This window comes from Prionailurus viverrinus, chromosome B2 (assembly GCF_022837055.1).
Source record: "Prionailurus viverrinus isolate Anna chromosome B2, UM_Priviv_1.0, whole genome shotgun sequence".
In the NCBI taxonomy this organism is placed as follows: domain Eukaryota; kingdom Metazoa; phylum Chordata; class Mammalia; order Carnivora; family Felidae; genus Prionailurus; species Prionailurus viverrinus.
Window position 1 is genome coordinate 145,526,598 of NC_062565.1, and position 16,297 is coordinate 145,542,894.

A 16,297-nucleotide genomic window follows, 5' to 3' on the forward strand; every position below is an offset into this window, starting at 1 on the left:
GACTGTGTCAGCTCCAACTCTGAAATTCGGTGGTCATGTAAAACGTTGAAACACGGTTTTAGTTTTTGATATTGTATTTGATCCAGTCTTTGATATTATAACATTTAATACTTTGAGAAAGTGGTTTATAAATGTTTACTCAAGTAGTACAAAAGAATTTTAAAAATATAAACAAAATGTATAACAGATGAAGTCACCACCTGACAATAGGCCAAGGAAAGAAAAGAAAATCCTGAGGTGAACGTTTTGGTGGAAAATGTAGTATGTTAATTGCCTCAGGCATGCCCAGTACTATAAAGAAGAGAAACTAGATCCTTGACATTAGAAACTGTACTTGAGCTGTGTTTGTCCAACTGGTTCTTTCTGAGATGTTGTTCATGTCAGAGTTGCTACTCTGATAATTATCTGGACAATTAGTAAAAGTTACGCTGGATCATTTGGCCGCAGTTGAACCCAAAGACCATGGTGGGGGCTCCTGGGTGGCTCAGTCAGTTAAGTGTCAGACTCTTGAATTCGGCTCAGGTCATGATCCCAGGGTCGTGGGATCAAGCCCCTCCCTGTGCTTTGTGCTGAGTGTGGAACCTGCTTGGGATTCTCTCTCTCTTCCCATCCCCTCCCACTTGAGTACTCTCCCTCTAAAAATAGAATAGAATAGAATAGAATAGAATAGAATAGAATAGAATAGAATAGAATAAACTTTCTGAAAACAAAACAACAACAAAAAACTCCCCCACAAAAACCACAGTGGAAGTTTAGTCTCATGTCAGTTCTTTTACACCATCTTGGGAACAAGTGCTTCTATGAAACTAAGGAGAGAACAGAGTTCCAGGGATGCATTCCCCACACATGGGGGTCCCATGGTCTGGCACCAAGGGTAGGAGGCTCATATGAAGGAGGCAGTATGGGCACAGGGTTGTAGGGGTTGTAGGCATGCTCTGATCAGGCGAGGCTGGCCAACCGTCCAGGACCTCGTTTGCATCCCAAGAATAACTTCGTTTCAGCAAATGCTAGCACCCGCCATACCAAATTCATAGAGTTAACTGGAATACTTTTTCGGTTTTGTGATTTTATTTATATTTAATTTATAAGTGTTCATTTGGGCTTTCCACTTGTATAAGCATAAAACATTTATGTCTAAATTTATTTCTAGACATATTTAAGAGAGATTATTTTATGAAATAATCACATTTAACCTTAGAAGTTTTAGAGGACCTTTTTTTTTTTTTTTCTAAAGTCATCCTTTACATCTCTCCAATTTGAGAAAAACTGATTTGACTTATTTTAATGCCAGGTAAAATAAGAAACAGAATTTAAAATTAGCCTGTCTTCAAGATTTGTATTCTAACATTCTCCTAAGATATAACTACAAGGATTGATGTCAATGAGTGTTCCAATATAAACATCTTTCACAGAAGACTAGATAATTACCCGGAACACCTGGTAGGTGGAATAAAATACAATAAACAAGGACAGTCCCAGCATTAGTTAGAAGGGAAGACTTGGGAGGAGTCAAGATACTTGAGAGACCATGAAGGGGCATCTGTAATGGTGGTCACCACAGGAACACCGGTGTGGGAAACGGTCAGACTCAAACTTAGTGTGAAGGTGAGTTGGAAAGTCACAGAACTGGAAACACAAGATACACACGCAGAATTCAGTGGTGTAAGGAGGAGGGGAGGAGGGGTGGAGGTGCGGGAGGAAGAAAGAGCCTGGCAAAGAAAGACCCCGTGGCGTGCTGCTAATGGTGGTGAGGTACTCCTGCTTTTTTCCAGATTCCTCACACAGGGCCTCCACACGCACATGGCCATGGGTCATCTTCTGAAGCCTCAGCTGTCTACTTGGACCGGTCAAATCCTCACCGTGGCCAGCATCTTCTGTTTTCAGGTCCCGGATGGATATCTCTCGAGATAGCAGATCAAAGGGTCCCATTACGATGTGCATGTGGGACTCATGCCACCCTTCCACGTGGCCCGCAGGCTGGTGCTGCAGTCTCTGAGCCCTTAGGCCATGGTCGCCTGCCCTGTGCTCCTGACCACCCAGCAGGAGGCTGTCTCAGGCCTTGGCCCTTGCTTCTCCCTCTCTCCAGAGAGCTTTTGGTCCCGACATCTGCATGGAGGCTAAAGTCCTTTCTCAAATGTCACCTTCTCAGTGGGGCTGTTTGGGACCACCCTGTGTGCAACTGCAGTCTGTTTTCACCACCGCCAGCACCCTCATCGCCGCTGTATTTTCTTCATAGCGAAATCAGCTTCTAACGTACCTTACACCTCATGTATTTTCCGTCACCCACTGCTGAAATGCAAAAATGACAAGGGCAGGGATGGCTGCTGCCTTGTCACTGCTGTATCGGCCACTCCTGGAACAGTGCCTGGCTGTGGCAATTGTTCAACAGCAGGTGTTCCGTGGATGAGTCACCTGCCATGCGCTCACTGACCACCCAGCTGGGTGACTGTGGCACCTGTTAGGGTCTCCTGCACCACCGTGCCCTTTCCCTTCCCAGAGGCCTCAGCTCTGAGCTCCAGCCCTGCAGGTGCTTTGCTTATTGGTTAAGTGGCCTCTTTTGACCTCTCACCTCTCCAGGCATCTGCTTTTCCACCTCACTGCATCTGCTTTTCCTTCTCCAGGTCCAGTATTGCCAATCACAGCTCGTGTAGCAGCAGGGGCTAGGAGGTCTAAGAGACATCCTGACATTGACTCGATGCCGCGTCCTTGCTGAGTGTGCTGCTGCTGCAGATTTGGGGTCTGCTCTCGATCAGGACCTGGGGGAGGCTTGCCCTTCACTCTCCTTTGGTCGGCATCCCTCTCATCTCCCTTGGGGACTCTCCAAACCATCGCCATCCTTCTTAATTAACCTCTAACACTTCGTCCTCAAAATGCGACCTCATCTGACGCAGGTGTAAAAGCTCTCGTGAACGTGCAGACAGTAGAGACAGGGGCCCAGCTCCCCTCAAGGAGGGGCTGTAGCGACAGAGCTGTGCCCTGAGCTGCAGACACTTGCCCCATCTGAGGTCATGACATCTTATGGCCCCACTCTGTTGCCCGGGACAGGGAGGGGACTGCCAAGCTGGTTTGTCCCGACACCAGCCACCAGGGGCAGTGTTTGCCCCTGGGCCTTGTAGGTGGCTGAGGCTCTGTCGGGTCCAACGGCAGTGTGACTCCTTAGTCTGCCCAGTCCCCACCCTCCCTCTCCCTTCCCAGGTGCAATCCCAGTGCACACCTGTACGCTGTGCTCTGTCTCAGACTCAGTTTCCAGAGAACCCACCTGGCTGCCTTCAAGTGCACCGCTCCTGAATTTCGAATCCCTGCCCAATTATGACCCCCTGTATCTACCCGTCTCGATTCCTCCAGACTCAAAGGGGAAACAGGAGTCGTTCTTCCTGGTCCCGCCTGTCCCTGCTCAGCCCCTGGTGGGCCTAGCTCACCACTCACTTCTCCGCTCATGCTCTGCCACTCTGTGGCCTGTCCACTTAAACTAAGTATTCAAGTTTCCCCTTTATTTATTTACTTTTTAGATGTTTATTTATTTTTGAGAGAGAGAGAGAGAGGGAGAGCATGAGCAGAGGAGGGGCAGAGAGAGAGGAAGACACAGGACTAGAAGTGGACTCTGTGCTGACAGCAGAGAGCCCGATACAGGGCTCAAACCCACGAACCGCAAGGTCATGTCCAGAGCCGAAGTCGGATGCTTGGCCAACTGAGCCACCCAGGCACCCCCAATTCTTCCCTTTTAATATTCAGCAAAAATCTACCCTTGTAGATTGGAGCATATTGTTACCACCCTCTTTTTCTTTCTCCTTTCATCCACTTTTCTCTGAAGAAAAGCCTACAGCTACCACTTGAACATAGCAATTGGTGGCACGGATTAAGAAGGGAAATCCCAAAATTGGGGGTTTCATGCCTTTTAAAAAAGTTACTGCAGTCATGGCCTGGCTTGAACCTCTGTTCTGCACTAGCTAGCTGGCTATGTGCTCCTGGATGAATTAGTTACTCCCAGCACCACGTCCTTCACCAAGAATAATCACCTTCTTGACCTCGAATGGCAGTTTTGAATGTATGTGAAAGCAACATGGAATGACAAAAAAAAAAAAAGGTGAATGTATTGCTAATGATATTAATGCGTTCCCACATCTAATGGCTGCTGCTGCTACTTCTTTTAAAAAATTTCATTTATTGGGGCACCTGGGTGGCTCAGTCAGTTAAGTGTCTGGCTTCGGCTCAGGTCATGATCTCATGGTTTGTGAGTTTGAGCCCCACGTCGGGCCCTCTGCTGTCAGCACAGAGCCCGCTTTGGATCCTCTGTCCCTGCCACCCCCCCACCTCTGCCCTTCCCCAGCTCATTCTCTCTTTCCCTCTCTCCAAATAAATAAAAATTAAAAAAAAAAAAATAAGAAGTTTCATTTATTTAAAAGGGAAGTGGCTACTTGAAACAATTGCTACATGAGCTATTGTCTTGAGAAATAAAGGTCAGAACATCCTTTTTCAGCTCTCACAAGTGAAGGGCTTAGGAATTAGTACTCCCATCTGAAAAGCAGCAACTTTTTCTTAGACCCATCAGAGAACGGATGTCACCCTGGAGTCTCAAGAGACAGGCAAATCCAGCAGGGGACAAGTAGACCTGTTTACGTGGAGTGGAAGTCACCAGAACCACAAAGTGGTAGATACCTTTAGGTGGCAATTTTGATGAATTACAGGTTAGAAGGCAGCAATTGTCGGAGTGCTTAAAAATGGACAGAATCAGAAATGTAGGTTAGATGCTGAGTCATTTCCCTTATCAGAAGGAATTCTGTAACATGTTGGCTTTAGCAGATGATTTACCAAATGCAAGTCCCAAGACTATCCAATGGCAGGTTTCATAGTTGATGTGACGGGGACCTGATTACTTTCTCTAGTCTTGTTAGATTAGAGGGTAAAAACCATTATTTGTCTTGGGAGTACAAATGTGAAGCTCTAACTTGCTTGCAAAACATATTAAACAATGTGAGGGTGAGAAACACTGGATAGTAGAATATGTCTGTCGCTAGACATTTACATTTGTCATTATAGTCTTTCCTTGAAAAAAAAATTGCTGAGAAATGAACTAAGTATCAGTGTTGCATCCAGAACTATTTTAGGTGCCATACAGAAGTAAAAGCAGTGTAATATTGCCTGCGAAGACTTTACAAATCCACCTGGGTTGAAAGACAGACTAAATGCTCACACTTCTGTGAATGCAGAATGTGTATAAAATCAAGAATGTGTGAGGCACAGACATGCATTTCAGGACACAGGGTCCTTCCTAAACATGCCTGGGAAAGAGAAACTGGTGTTCAGACGAGGAGGTACTTTCTTGGTTGTCACTGTCCTGTGATCCCCTTCTGCCACCCTCCCATGGGCGGCTTCTATAGTCTTTTTACCTACATGAGGAGGTGGGGGTAGAACCCTGGGTCCCAGTCTGCCTCCCCCCTCCCCTCAACCCCCTCCCAGGTCCCTGGCCCAGGAAGAAATAAGAAATAATGATGAAGCAAGAGCAGGAGAAGGAAATGAACCACTAACTAGCTGTGGAGTCTCGGGTCAAAGATACTGTGTCAGATCTAAAGCCTTAATTTCCTACTTGCAAAAACAGGAGTAAGAATATTTAATTATGGGGTTGCTGTAAATGATGTGTGTTGCTGTAAATGATGTGTATGGGTATCTACATGGTTGTATATCTATGACCTAGGAGAGCTCTTTGTACAAGGTTGGCTTTTAGTGGATGCTAGTTGCTATTTTGAGTCTCTGGAGAGCAGGGGCACTTGTTGGACTAGTTGAAATGGTTGTTCTGCTTCTAGAAATACCTTGTTTCCTGAACCTTCAATATTTGGAGGCCAATTTTGCTAAAGGAGCCCAGTATCCAATTACATATTTGAGATTTATTATGACAATATGTTGAGAAACAATAGATTTTCAAGCATGTATATATGTGTGTTTATAATGTGCATACACACACACACATATATGTTCACGTGATCAGATCATACGTGTTTAGAAAAGTATGGTTAGTATACACTTATGGCTTTAATTTGTTGCCTTTTATTAATTCATTTATTCACTTACTACAATAATCTCAAATGATTAATAAGTAACTTGATTTTTTATTTGACATCTTAAGACTTTATGACATGTTTTTTTACTTTTGAACTAGCTGGAAGATTTTATTTTGTTTTATTTTTTAGTTTTTAATTTATGTCCAAGTTAGCATATAGTGCAATAATGATTTCAGGAGTCAAATCCAGTGATTCATTCCCTAACACCCAGTGCTCATCCCCATAAGTGTCTGCTGAAAGATTTTTTTTTTTAATCTCACTGGTCATCTCAAATTGCATGATTTATGTATCTGTGTTTATAAAGTGAATTAACAGAGGCAATCGGGAAAATAAGCCCCAGATGGCCGAACATCCACTTACTCAAATACGCTAAAGGAAAACTAACTCGAATTTTTGACAAAGGGGACAGTTAGCAAGTGCTTAATGTACCTTCTGTGCAGCCTTCTGAGTCAGCCATAACACATAGTAAGGGCATCACGTGAGCGCGTATGATCAACAGATGGGTGATTATGGCAAACAAACCGTGGTTTAAAAACAAATATTCTACAAAGATGTCAAAGAAGGGAACTCATGACTCACATTTCTGTTTAACCAGAATGGATTTGTCTTTTGTTTTTTTTTAAATTGATGTATTTATTTTGTGTGTGCACACCAGTGGGGGGAGGGGCAGAGACAGAGGTAGAGAATCCCAAGCAGGCTCCACGCTGTCAGTGGAGGGCCTGATGTGGGGCTCGAACCCACAAACAGTAAGATCATGACCTGAACTGAAGTCAGGAGTCAGACAGTTAACCAACTGAGCCACCCATGTGCCCCGGATTTGGTCTTTATTCGGGGAGGCAGAGGGAGTTCTGTGTTCCACCTGTGGCTGGTTTGTAATAGTAAAGGTCACTTGCCTTTTGTCACCCAGGTTGTGAGTGACAGAGCTGAGTAATGGACAATTCCACCTTGAAATTCTACCTTTAAATCCCGGACTCTCTGCATTGCAAACTACTTTCTGCCCTGTCCTTGTGGTTTCACAAAAATGCATATTAGATTTTGCATATAAAAATGCCATAAGTTCAGAATTTCATACACCACATTATTTGAATCCTCAAACTAATACGATTAGTCTGTTTAACTTGAACACACTTTTTCTTGTGTCTGGGGGAGAAAATATTCTACTGTAGAGACACCAAAAATCTATGCACGACAACAAAGAAAACAAAAACAAGACAAAATTTTAGAGGTTAAAAGTGTTCCTCATGGAGTGACGAAGAAAATGAACAAGAAGGGGGTATGACCACGGGCTTTCTCTGGTGGTAGAGCCAGTCTTTATATTCATACCATATATCCTTGTATCCTCCAAGAAAGATAATACGCTCAACGCAAACGCGTTGGCCCACATAGAAACCTTCCATCAATGGCAACTGGTTAAACTGAATTAAAAAGCCTTCTTAGGGCTCCTCTGTGGAGTAGGAGTGCAATTTCTGTTGTGTTTAGCTATTTGTTAACATCTGCTTTTCCCACCCTGAACACAGACTCCTTGAGAACAGGGGCTTGCTCATAGCTTCATTGAGGGCCTGGGAACTGTGTCTGGCACAAGGGTGATAATAAATATGTGCTGAATGAATACATAAATTAAGAGGGAAAGGCCATTGCCTTCTGGTTCTCACAAACAAGAGCACTGGAAAACAGATGACTTTACAAGTCTATGCAGAGTTAATTTAAGGACCTGTGAAAGAAAGTCTATTTGCCCTGGGGCCAGTCTCGTAAGATCTCAGAAATTAATTCACAGTTTAATTAATTCAGAAAAAATGCATACCTAAAATGCAAAGTTTAATTTTTAAACACAAAATTTTAATATACTACTACTCAAGCAAGAAAGAGCTCTTTAAATGTTCCATTTCCTACTGGCCTTGTCAAAATAAAGCCAATTTTCAGCAAGAGTAGAGTTCTGTTGTAAATGGAAGACGGAGGCCTGGTCTGCCGTGTGGGTTAAGATGGGGGCCACCTTGATGGCTGGTCACTCAGACCATTGTGGAAATGTCAAAATATCTTCCTTAAGATAGCCACACAACTGCCAAATGAAATCTGATGATTTTGTTTATATCAATGGCAATCCGATCTAATTTTTGTATTTTATTGACTTGCATGCATTTGCTTTCTTCAATGATCAAAGATAGATTTATATAACTCATAGTCGTGTGTTCAAGAATGAAAAACTATTAGCTGTTACTATCCCTAGACCAGCCCCTTTGTCGGGACAGAAATACCTTTTGTAATGTCACCCACAGTTGCATTTCAGACCCTGTCTCAAGACTTCGGTGCCAGGGACCAGAGGACCCAGAGGATCAGCCAAAGATCCATTCTAATAATGAGGCATTCTTGGGGCACCTGGGAGGCTCAGTCAGTTAAGCGTCCAACTTCAGCCCAGGTCATGATCTCATAGTTTGTGAGTTCAAACTCCGTGTCGGGCTCTGTGCTGACAGCTCTGAGCCTGGAGCCTGCTTTGGATTCTATGTCTCCCTCTCTCTCTGCCCCTCCTCCACTCACACCCTGTCTCTCTCTCTGTCCTTCAAAAATAAAAAAAGTAAATACATAAAAATAATAATGATGAGGCATTCTTGCTGTCAGAAGGATCTTTCTGGATGCCAGTTTTAGCTTTAGAGAGATAGAAATCATATCCAATCCTTTTAAGCCCTTATTCACCTTCTCTCTCCTGGGGCAAATACCCATTTGCCTGCAATAATCTGTAATATATGTGAAAATGTATAGGAGGCATCCACATGTTAATTTCCCTTCCCTCTATTCTTAGATTTGGGCTTGTAGTTGGCAACATTCCTGGCTGAAGGTGGTAATGGGAAGCCTCTTGTTTATTTGTTGTTGCCGCACTCACCCATTGTATTTGGCTTCAGATGCCTGACCACGTGCCGGGGGGGCCTGAGGTTGAGATTTTGTGGTGCTTCATTGACAGAAGGCTTTGACAGGCATACTTTGCTTGCCAGGTCAGCCTTCTTAGATGAGAGCTCTCACACCTCCTCAGTTTACCTTCGACATCACACGGGTGTGTTTCCTTCCACCCAAATGATAAGTGTTCGATGATTCCCACTCTGAACTTGGGACCCAAGAGCTAGGCCCGGGTCAGTCCCCTAACTTGCTGGCCCAGGGAAAGTGTAAAAACACGTCAGTGGTTTGAATATTCAAAAGTCCTAAATCAAACTGAAAAGCTGTCAAAAAAAAAAATTGTTTCACTCTTCGACAAATTCACCTGTATGAAGATCTGGAAGGTGGGGATTTATAACTCTCAGACACTAGGGAGGTCTGCTCCTCAACGTGACTGTTCTGGCACAGCTAGAGTCAGTCGCTGGACCTTGCTGCTCCTGTCATCTCAGATTCCTACCTCCCTGAAGGGCCTCTCACGTGTCCAGCTGGTGGGCCCGCAGGCTGTGTAACCCAGCCTCCATGAGTTACCCCTTGGTCACTGTCTTCAGCAAGACAGAGCCAGTTAAGGCCCCAGGGCTGTTTGTGCAGGGAATTTGGAAGCCCCATGTATTCAGGAACCCAGGAAGGGCTTGGATCCTGTGAGCTCTTGTGGGTTGAAGTGGGAGTGGAGGGCAGTCAGGGGCCTAGGGCAGGGCCCCTCGTGCTGAGGGAAGTACTTCCCACCAACGGCCCATCCCCATCCTCCTTCTCTTTCACCTTCCTGTAGTAACTGACCCTGGATCAACACACAGTCCGCAACACTGTTCCCCCTGGAGTTGTGAATTCACTTCTCCACTCTTCTCCCTGTTCTCTCACTTCTCCGTGTTCTTTGCTGTCTCTTCCATTCTCTTCCTCCAGCGAAACATGACTTCAATCTTCAGCCCATGGTTGCCCTGTTTCTCTCTCTCCTCCGAGGTGCCAGACTGCTTCAACAGTGTGCCTTCCGCCTACCTCCAACAGCCAGCTCCTTTGCCTTCAGGGTCCAGGGACCACATTCAAATCAAGAAGCTCCACGGTGAGTGCATTATGCCCTCCTCCATGACTGCTTCCACGGTCTGTTTTGGTGAATCTGAGTTGGCTCTTAATGATTCCATACACCTTATAACTGCTCACACTATTTAATTTTTTTCCCAGTTGATGGCTGAAACTGATATCAAACTCATTGCTTTGCAGTTTTTGAGATTCAATCCTTCTTCATTTTGAAAAGTTAAAAAAAGTCCACCTCCCAGACTCTACACTGTGTTCTTTCTTCGGGGCAGTTTGAAGACCCTAGGCAGTGCCTCTGAGTTTATACACGGATGCGTTTGCAGACCCACGGCGCTTACAATACTTGTGGGTTCTTCCTCCTGTTCTCACTTTTCTTACACACAGGTTCCTCCTGAAATTGTTTCTTCTGTCCTTTCCAAGATGGGAAACATTCTCTTTGCTCAAGAAAACAGGAAAGACCGGGATTGGAAAGCTTTTCTGTCTAACGTAGTTCTGTCTTCTTCAATGAGGGCCTTTCTCTGGAGTCTCTGTTGACTTTAAAAGTCTGTTTTGTTATCTTTGGTCATTGAGACTAGAATGTCATCTCCTTCCTGGCTTATCCAGATGATATGCTCACAGATTTGTGCTTTTCTCTTGTTTTCTCCCCTATTAAATACTCATTCATCTCTCCCACCTGTTTTCTAAAAATTTGAGCTCACTGTAAATAAAAATAAGTTGTCTCTTTGGTATTAAAATGAAGAAGGACATTTATTTTTACAAAAGCATATGAAGACAGAATTGAATCCTAGTTTTTTTTAAAAGGATAACTTTGAAACTGGGATTTTCACTTTGATTGATATCTATAACCAACATTTACTTTCATTCTGTTCTATACCATAAAGACTATTTTAGAATCTGATTCAGAATCTCCTCAGGAAAATCCATTACAAAGTTGTGGGTCATTTCCACAAAGTCACTGATAGCTATTAAAAAAAAAAAACTCAAAAAAACAAAAAACCTTTGGGGGATTAACTGAGTACAACTTTTTTAGAAAGCTCTTGCTGAATTTCCTCAATAACCATGCTGTGAGGTTGAGGAAACTCATTTGGAAAATATATTCCATTGAAAAGCATTAAAAGCCACATGAGTCTTCAATCACTATTTTTCCTTTTAATTTCCTTGCAAATCATCACGGGGCAATTGTGATATCCTTTGGGTTCAATGGAAAACCGTGAGCACCCGGGCTTGGGATAAAAATTGAAATGGATTTCAGCTCTCTGATGTGCTACTGGCACTGGCCACATGACACAAATAATCTGCAATTTGCAGATTGCTGCTGTTTGGTGTGAAATGCTTTCAGGATTAATTTCTCTCTTGGCTATAGCTTAGAATCCCTAATGCAGGCTTGACAATTACAGTTACCTTCTATTTTTCCCTTAAGTGCAACTTTGGAAAGGAAACTGGCTAACGATGAAATGGCATCAAAAATAAATGATGATTCCATGTGATCAAAGACAATGCAGCAAGACACTGAAAGACTACTTTTAATCACAAGCCAAAACAGGGTGGGGCACATCTGAAGGCCAGATCTGTGGGTGGGTTTCACGAGCTTTTTTCTCCCTCAGTGAAGCTGGGTTGATTAGGGTCTCTGTACTTTGCCGAAATGGCCATTTCTGAATTAGTCTGAGAGTCAAGTGCTCATTGTTTCCATGGAAAACTCACTAAGACACCTTGACTGAGCAACAACCAAGCGACTGCATTCAAAGTTAGCAGTAGGACTTGATATAATCAAATTTCAAAGCATTATTACTTTGACAAATAGAATCAGGCTCATCTCAGTAATTTCTCTGTGTGGGTAGATTTTAATTTGTCTGTGAAGGTTCTTTTATGCGTTACTTTTCAAAACCAGCACTTGCTCTAAACCAGTTAAAAGGAATCTTTTTTTAAAAGGTATTTTTAAATGTTTATTTATTTTTGAGAGAGAGAGAGAGAGAGACAGACAGACAGACAGACAGAGCATGAGTGAGGAAGGATCAGAAAGACAGGGAGACATAGAATCTGAAGCAGGCTCCAGGCTCTGAGCTGTCAGCTCAGAGCCCCATATGTGGGGCTTGAACTCATGAACCCTAAGATCATGACCTGAACCAAAGTCGGACACTTAGCCAACTGAGCTACTCAGGTGCCCCTAAAAGGAATCTTGAAGGGATTCATCTTGCATTTAGCAATTTTACTTAGAGGTACGTTTCAGAGAGAAACTTAGGCAGTCACACAATATTTACAAGAATATTTAGAGCAACATTTCTTTTTTTTTTTTTTTTTTTTTTTTTTTTAAATTTTTATTTATTTTTGGGACAGAGAGAGACAGAGCATGAGCAGGGGAGGGGCAGAGAGAGAGGGAGACACAGAATCGGAAACAGGCTCCAGGCTCTGAGCCATCAGCCCAGAGCCTGATGCGGGGCTCGAACTCCCGGACCGCGAGATCGTGACCTGGCTGAAGTCGGACGCTTAACCGACTGCGCCACCCAGGCGCCCCTAGAGCAACATTTCTATTAAAACTGCAACAACAAAAGAAAACCTCTGAAATGACCATTAAGAGGAGAGACAAAGCTATCTAACAAGTACCCATTGTGCACCCCGTTGGTGCCAGGCCCTGTAGGGAACTTGGGCCACGTTGGTGGAGAAATTAAAAAAAAAAAACACAAAAATCCTTTCTTGGAGCTTGTGTTCTAAGGGAGGATAGATAATTCAAATAAACTAATAAAGAGGAAAATTAGATAATACTTTTAGAAGGTGATGAACACTATGTCAAAAAGCAAAAAAACAGAACAGTGTCAGGGAGACAAGAGTAGGTGGGATAGTTTTAAATAAGGTACTCAGAATCTATCTCCTCATCAGAAAATCACATTTAAGCAGAGACTTTTAGGAAGTGAGTTAATAAGAATTACTTGGGGTGAAATGTAACAAATAGACAAAAACGTAAAGTCAAGAAAAAGGCTGCGGTAGTTCACACCTGGTACGATATCATTTATAAGAAGTCCACAAAACCTACTGAACACTATGGATTCATACAAATACTGTAAGAGTATAAAGTCATGCACACAAATGTTAAACACCAAATTCAGGGGAAGATGTAGGGTGAAATAGGATCATGGAAAAGGGGAGGGGATGCTTCTAATCTGTCTTTAATATCTACAAAAGAAGGTTTTAAACCTAAGCAAGTGAGCCTAGTTAAGAGAGTCTCTTTTAAAATGGGGTTGGATCAAACTTTTAGAGGAGGAAACAGGCAGCAACCTCTTTGACCTCGGCCGCAGTAACTTCGTACTTGACATGTCTCTGGTGGCAAGGGACATAAAAGCAAACATGAACTATTGGGACCTCATCAAGATAAAAACCTTCTGCACAGCAAAGGGAACAATCAACAAAACTAAAAGGCAACCGATGGAATGGGAAAAGATATTTGCAAATGACATATCGGATAAAGAGTTAGTATCACAAATCTATAAAGAACTCACCAAACTCAACACCCAAAAAACAAATAATCCTGTGAAGAAATGGGCAAGAGACATGAATAGACACTTCTCCAAGGAAGACATCCAGATGGCAGAGACATGAAAAGATGCCCAATGTTGCTCATCATCAGGGAAATACAAATCAAAACCACACTGAGATACCACCTCACACTGGTCAGAGTGGCTAAAATGAAGAACTCGGGAAACCACATGTTGGTGAGGACGTGGAGAAAGGGGAACCCTCCTGCACTGTTGGTGGGAATGCCCCTCTGGAAAATAGTATGGAGGTTCCTCAAAAAATTAAAAATAGAACTACCCTACAACCTAGCAATTTCACTACTAGGAATTTATCCAAAAGATACAAAAATGCTGATTTGAAGGGGCACATACACCTAAATGAGTATAGCAGCACTATCAACAATAGCCAAATTATGGATAGAGCCCAAATGTCCATCAACTGACGAATGGATAAAGAAGATGTGGTGTATGTGTGTATGTATATATGTATGTATGTATGTATGTATGTATGTGTGTGTGTATGTATGTACATACCCACACAATGGAATACTACTCAGGATGAAAAAGAATGAAATTGTGCCATTTGCAACAATGTGGATGGAACTGGAGGCTATTTTGCTAGGTGAAATGAGTCAGTCAGAGAAAGGAAGGGTAGATACCACATGATTTCACTCATGTGGAATTTGAGAAACTTAACAGATGATAACAGGGGAAGGGGAAACAAGAAAAACAGAGAGGGAGGCAAACCATCAGAGGCTCTTAAATACAGAGAACAAACTGAGGGTTGATGGGGGGTGGAAGGAGGGGAAAATGGATGATGGACATTAAGGAGGGCACTTGTTGGGATGAGCACTGGGTGTTGTATGTAAGTGATGAATCACTGGGTTCTACTCCTGAAGCCAAGACTACACTGAATATTAATTAACTTGAGAATAGTGTGTGTGTGTGTGTGTGTGTGTGTATATATATATAGTGTGTATATATACACATATACATACACATATATATACACACACATATATATGTATACATATATGTAAATACAATACAATACGATACAATACAATACAATACAATATGATACAATACGGTTGGGAGGCCCCGAGGGAAGAAGAACTTACATCCTCATTAGGAGGACATGAGAACTTCTTGAACTTTTCAAGCTAGCTATGGCCTTCAGCCTGGATTATCTGAATTCTCCACTTTGAAAGGAGCCAATCTGGTTTCAGGAGCTTCAACCACTCATTTGCATGTTAACCGATCCTGTTTAAACTAGTTTCAATCCGGTTTGTACAGAGGATCTGAATGAGAACTGCACTCAGGACCTTTCATCTTTATAATCTGCCCCCTCTTTGTCTTCCTCATAACACAGGTTTCTACCTGAACCTGTGTCTCCCGAATTGCAAATGTAATTGCTCAAATAAAGGTCTACTTGCTTTAATTTCCAGGGAATTCTTTTGTGGTCGACACCTTTCTTATAATAATTGCTAAAAATAAGTTAACATTTCTGTAACACTTAACTATGGAGAAAGCACTCTTCTTGGTGCCTCGTGTTAAAATAACTCATTTAGTCTAGCAACAACCCTGTGAGAGGGGTACTATTAGTGTCTATTGACAGATGATGAAACAGAGACATAAAAATATTAATTAACTTGGCAGAGTTCCATGAAGTAGTGAGCATAGTCAGACATAGACAAAGCTGAGTAATGGGTTCATGAGCGTTTATTACATTCCTATATCGAATTGTATGCTTGTAACTTCTCATAAGAAAAAAACACACACAAAAACTTGAAGTATATACACAGAGAATCTTCAGAGAAGTTGAATAAAAATTCAAAAACTTATAGACCTGAGTTTACCCTTATCGTGAACATATATGGACACATAAGAAGTTTAAAGAAGGAATACCTAATATAACCACTACATTAGGAAGCATGGTTTATCTGAGCAGATTTTGTAGCTTTAGGAATAAGCTAAAAAAAGACTACATATTATTTATTCAGCTTCTCACTTACAGATGAGGCAGTGACTCCTCAAAAAGCACACAAAGCCTCTTCTTGGAGCTCAAAATAGGGTGTATTAAGCTCAGATGTTTGTGATTTCTTAAGTGCACATTGGTATTTTCTGGTTTGTTGCAGCTGTCCTATTCATCCAAATATCCCTTCTGAGTCAATTCCCAGTCGCTATGAGATGACCCTTCTTCCAGTGAGGAGCTACTGAAGAATAAGATTCACTGATAATGAGATAGTCACCAATTTGTTTTCATTTCACCAATAATAATGAGTATTATTATTATTACTAGCAGGAGGTGACTTCTAACCAAAAATTCATTCATTCTTTGTTGAATAACTTCCCTATGTCTACTGTGCACGAGGCCAGGTACTATAGAGAGAGCAAAAGTGAATTCTGGAAGGGGTTCTGCCTTCATGGAGTGTGCAGAAGAAATAACATGCACATCAACAAACAATGTAAATAGAGAAACAACTGAGTGTGCCAAGAACAATCAAGAAGGAGATGTTTTAAAAAAACAAACAAAACAGAAGGAGGAGGAAAAGGATCAAAGGCCTGCAGGCTGGAAGCACCAGGTGTGTATGGGGAATCAAGAGGCTGTCTGCATGCAGATGAGAATTACAAGCACCTGCATCTTACACAGCTTAACTATTGGGGCTGAGAACCAGGACCTAATTGTTCCAGAAAAATCCTGCCTTGGAAGATAAGCTTGTAATGCAAAAAAAATAACCTCATTGTTTGTTTCCAGAAATTTCTGAAAATAATTTACCGTGGTAT

The 16,297-nt window shown here is 42.4% G+C and overlaps 1 protein-coding gene across 3 annotated transcripts in view; it reads right to left on the reverse strand.

The window, feature by feature from the left end:
• The window catches only part of PRKN (parkin RBR E3 ubiquitin protein ligase), a 1,353,288-nt gene that overhangs the window by 207,165 nt on the left and 1,129,826 nt on the right, over positions 1–16,297 (reverse strand). The window lies entirely within an intron of this gene.